Here is a 5,492-nt window from a genome sequence, read left to right as displayed (position 1 = left end):
ATATATATATATATATATATATATATAGTTTACTAGCAATTCCTTATGGACTTGTCCTTTCTTTTAATAATTTCTTCTCTTTATAATATAATAATTTCTTTATTCCTTATGTGTTTGTTTCTCTATTTTAAAGTAAATTGAAGGCAATTTTCAATAAAGTTACTTGAGATTCCACAAGTATAGAAGGACTGTGTTTTATTCACTGCTATTTTTCCTGTATGAGGTTCAGTATTTGTGTATATGTAGTATTTTTGTATACTTAGGCACTCAGTAAATTGATTTCAGGAAAGATTCAAACTAAGAAGGACTTAGATGGAATGGTACACATCTGTAATTCCAGCTACTTTAGGAAAAGAATGCAAGTTTGAATTCAGTCTGGGTAACTTAGCAAAATTTTGTCTCAAAAAATAAAAAGGTCTGGGAATGTAGCTCAATGTGATAACCCTGGGTGCAATCCCCCTTACTAAAAAAGAGGAGGATGGGAGGAAACTACTTCAACCCTAAACTAAGGGTTTGGGACTCTTCTCACAGTAAAAATGCTAGAATTCCTTTTCATTTGAAACTCAGTATGTACTGTAATGAAGGGATCTTGCATATATGAAAGAGAATATTAATATAGAATTAATTAATATTCTGGTGCTTTTCAACTTTTCTCTTTTAAAAATTGTGTTATTCAGACTTTAAAATAAAATTTTAATATCAATATTGTTATTGAGATAGCTCAGTAGAATAAGCACTTGCCTGGGAAGTACAAGATCCTGAATTTAATCCCCAGTACTGCAAAAATAAATAAATAAAATAAAATAAATATAAATAAGGTATTGTTATAATTTTGATCTGACATGTCCCTCACAGACCCATGTGAGTATTCCCTACCATAAAGAAAAACTTCAGTCCTTTCTAGAGAAATGGATACACCTTGAGACCATAATGAGTTGTTCTCATCAATTTTTATTTTGATTAATTTTAGGGGTATATTTGTAGATATGCATAATGATCACATTCATCAGAGGGAGTTTTATGTGTATACGTATAATCCCCTCCCCTCCCTTCAACCTCTCTTTTCTTCCTTATCTACAAAAGCTTTGTTCCCATTGTTCCTTCTATGCTTTCTTATTTCCCCTTCCTTCCTTTTCTCCTCCCTCATCCCTGGTCCCCTTTCCTATTTCAATATCCTTTTCCTATTTCCCAGTATCTATTATACATTTTGGTCTTTATTTGTTGTCATAGTTTCTCACACTAGAGAAATGATGTGATTATTTAATCGTGTGTGTTGGATTTATTTCACTTTCAGTTTGGAGTCTTTCTTTCTTTTTCTTTTCTTTCCTTCCCCTTCCCTAGTTCCCCTTCCTTTTGAACAATTTCTTCACAATAGCTTTTATACACTTTGGCCTTATTTACATATTCCGTATCTCACACCAGAGAAACAATGCAATACTTACCTCTGATTTATTTCACTTAAGAATATGAAGAGGCTGGGGAGATGGCTCAGTAGCATAAGCACTTCCCTGGCAAGCACAAAGGCCCGAGTTCAATCCCTGGTTCCACCAAAAAAAAAAAAAAAAAAAGAAAAGAGAGAGAGAGACCAAGGGCTGGCCAGATAGCTCAGCAGATTAAAGCACCTGCTTAAGCAGGTGCAGGGACTAGGGTTCGATTCCCAGACCCCGGGGTGTGCTGAGACTGCTATTGAAACTGGATGTAGTGGCATGTGCCTATAATCCCAGTGCTTGGGAGGCTGAAAACAGAGGGATTACTATGAGTCCAATCTGTGTAGTGAGACCCTGTAGGCCCTGTACTAAATATATTAAAAATAGATTATGAGACCATAATGTTAGCTGAAATAAATCAGATAAACAGGCTTAAATATCATGGTTTATTTTATAGGAGAAATCCAGAGTAAAAATTAAAAGCAAAATATAATAGGAAGTAGGGGAATTGTTATCAAAGGGAAAGATTATAAAGAGATGGAGAAAGAAGGGACTTTTGATGTGTTACGTACATATATCAAATCTACATAAGGAATGCAAGATTATGTACCACAAACATGCACAAAAAGAAAGAAAGGAAGGGAATATTGTTGTAGGCAGCTCAGTCAGATAAAAACATTACAGGCAGTCAGACAGGGCTAAGCTCTGAAGGAGACAGTATGGAAGACAAGACCTTGCAACTGTGGAGAGACAAACACTAGAGCTGAGGGCCAGACCTCAAGACAAAAGATCAAACAAATGCCTACATCCCTAAAGATAAGCACCCAGGATTGATAACCACCTTGAGGAAGCCAGGAAGAGTCATTGCCCAACTCACACCCCCCCCCCCAGAGGCCCCTGTTCTGTATTCACATCCGCTTGCTACATGACTCACTTTCCCATTTGGTCCTGGTTTAATCAATTTTACCTGAGCAGTTGTGCTTTTAACCCCATTGGTTGACCATAGTTTTGCCCCGCCTCATGTGTGAGTTCCCATGTTTTTCACCTTAGACCACCTCACCTCATGGTTTTGCTCTATAAAAATCCCTAGGAATGGCAGATTCCTGGGCAACCCACTGGGGACCCCTTCTGTCCCTCTCTCGGACAGGAACTTGCTTTCCTTCAATATGTATATTTTGCTCTTAACCTCAGTTGTTCCTAAAATTAATTCTTCAATTTTAGAGAACACAAACTTGTCCCAGGTATCTTTCAGGTTGAAAGTTTCATTCCCCTATCAATGTGATGGGTGGAGATGAGAGGGAGGGAAGGAAAAATGGATGAACAAAAGAATTAAGATGCGTTATGCACATGAGCCAACTTCCCACAAGGAAAGTAAACACGTACTACACACATATACTAATAAGCTAAAAAGAAAGCAAACAAACGTAGGGGATGGAGCTTTAGTCACCAGTATGATGCTACTGGGAGGTGATAGGAACTTGAAGAGGCAAGGCCTGGTGGAAGGTTTTCCAGTCGTCAGAGCATGCCCTTAAAGGGATATGGGGGAATCTGCCCTCGCCCTCTTTCTCTCTCTACTTCTGACCACCACAAGGTGAGCCATTTCCCTTAGCAGGTGTTCCCCATCCTGATGTGCTAGGGACAAGAGGCATGGTCCCTCCGCACCTCTGCAGCTCTTGAGGCCCAGTTTAAAATCACTGTTCTGAAGGGAGGTTGTGGAAAAGGACAATATACAGAGGTGCAGCGTGGCATAGAAAGCACACACACTTCGTCTGAAGCTCAGAAGGAAGCCAAAGGTAGGCCGGGAAAGCACGACTCAAAGGATTTTCCATGGAGTACTGATTCAGGGAGGTGTGTGTGCAGAGCTAAGGAGAGGTACACAGATAGCCTTTGGACTGGTAATCAAACCCAGGGAGTGCTGAGCTACGTTCCCAACCCTTTTGTTTTTAATAATAATAAAATACAATAATAATAATAATAATAATATAATAATTATTATTATTATTATTATTGTATTTTAGGGAAGGGTCTACAGAGTGTTCAGGGTCTCCCTACTAGATCGGACTCGTAGTGATCTGCCTGTTTCCAGCCTCCCAAGAACTGGGATTACAGGCGCACGCCACCATGCCCAATCTCAATTGCTGTCTCAGGGCGCCCCGGGGGCACAGCCGGCACGGTAGGCCTGGGGATCGAACCCCTGGTTCCTTTGCCTGTCTGCAGGCGCTTTAATCCACTGAGCCATTTGACTGGCCCTTGTTTTTAAATTTTGAGGCAGGGCTTTTTTTTCTCTGAGTTGTCAAGATCGGCTCGCAAGCACAGCTGAGCACACGGAGCCAATATGCCACCGGTGGTGAGGAGCTGGGTTTGTTGTAAAACCTACGTCACCCTGAGGAGGCCCTTCGAGAAATCCTGTCTTAACCAAGAATCGAAGCTGATCAGCGAGTATGGGCTCCGGGACAAGCGAGAGGTCTGGAGGGTCAAATTCACACTGGCCAAGATCCACGCGGCTGCCCGGGAGCTGCTAATACTGGACGAAAAGGACCTACGGCGTCTTTTTGAAGGCAACGCTGTGCTGCAGCGACTATCCACATTGGGGTGTAGGATGAAGGCAAGATGAAGCTGGATTACATCCTGGGCCTAAAAGTTGAGGACTTCCTGGAGAGGCGCCTGCAGCCCCAGGTCTTCAACGCTGGGCCTGGCCAAGCCCATCCACGATGCCCGTGTGCGCATCCGCCAGCACCACACCAGGGTCGGCAAGCAGGGGGTGAACATCCGGTCCTTCCTTGTGCGCGCGGACTCCCAGAAGCACATCGACTTCTCCTTGCGCTCCGGGTATGGGGGAGGCCGCCCGGGCTGACTGAAGAAGAACGCCAAGATGGGCCAGGGTGGGGCCGGAGCGGGGCATGAGGAGGAGGAGGATTAAGCACACCCTTCCGTGTCTGTCAAAGGATTTAGTTTTCTACTTACAGAATAAAGCAAGATGAATAAAATAAATCAATAAATAAATTTTGAGACAGGGTCTCACTCAGTTGTCTAGTCTGGACTTGAACTCTGGGCCCCTGCCTCAGCCTCCCCAGTAGCTAGGACGGTAAGTGTGCACTACTGCGCCTTGTGTGTGTGGTGATAGAGCACTAAGCTCAGCTTCAGGAGCTGTAAGCTCTTGGTCTGTCTTCTTCGAATGTCCTTTTTCTTGCACGGGTATTTGCCAAGTAGTGGATGGCAACACCTTCCAGTTACATTCTCTGGCGAGAACAGAAGAGTACACTGTACTCTGTGCCTTTGACTGAAGTTCGTGCTAGTGTTTGGGGGCCACGCACCCACGTGGCAGGAGTCACATTCTACTGGGAAAGTTCTGAAGACTGATGCCTATTCTCACCTACTTGAAGGACAGTCCCATCTTTCAGGGCAGAGCCTGCTTTTATTTTATCATAGTAGAAGAGATAAAAATTAATTTTTTAAAAACAATGTGTTAGCTGGGTTCGGAGGGGGGCATCTACAGTCCCAACCACTCAAGAGGCTGAGGTGGGCAGAGCGCTTGAATACTTGTACATCAGGGACCAGTGACACAGTGATGCCCCATCTCAAAAACCGTTTTGTTTTTCTTTTATTACCCAGGGAAGACATATTCATTGATGATGCGTTAGGCAACACAGAAACTAAAGCTCGCAGTCTCTGGGTCTCAAGTACAGTGAATGTCTTCTATATCTTTGCAGATTTCTGTATTCCTATCTACATGGTTTTCCAGAAAAATGTGCTATGCTATGCAGACTCTTCAAATTTGTTTTGTTTCTGTTACCGGAAGATTTAAGCAGGTTTTCTTGTATGGGTTAATTAAGAAGACTGTACTGATGGACATCTAGATTTGTTTCCATTCTCAACGTTTCATCAATTCTTTCATCCAAATTATTTGGTATATTTTGATTATTGCTTTAAAACTCCATTTTAAGATTGTGTGTGTGTGTGTGTGTGTGTGTGTGTGTGTGTGTGTGTGTCGGGGGTGTACTGGGAATTGAATCTGGGCCCTTTGCACAGAAATTCATCCTCAGCCCTTTGTACTTTGAGACAGGG

The 5,492-nt window shown here is 42.5% G+C and overlaps 1 pseudogene; it reads left to right on the top strand.

The window, feature by feature from the left end:
- The first annotated feature begins 3,762 nt into the window (after positions 1–3,762).
- LOC101564534 lies at positions 3,763–4,347 on the top strand (annotated as a pseudogene).
- Positions 4,348–5,492: the final 1,145 nt, after the last annotated feature.

This window comes from Octodon degus, unplaced genomic scaffold (genome assembly GCF_000260255.1).
Source record: "Octodon degus isolate 3935 unplaced genomic scaffold, OctDeg1.0 scaffold00017, whole genome shotgun sequence".
NCBI lineage: Eukaryota > Metazoa > Chordata > Mammalia > Rodentia > Octodontidae > Octodon > Octodon degus.
Note: the sequence above shows the minus strand (reverse complement) of the source record. Positions and strands in the feature narration are given on the sequence as shown.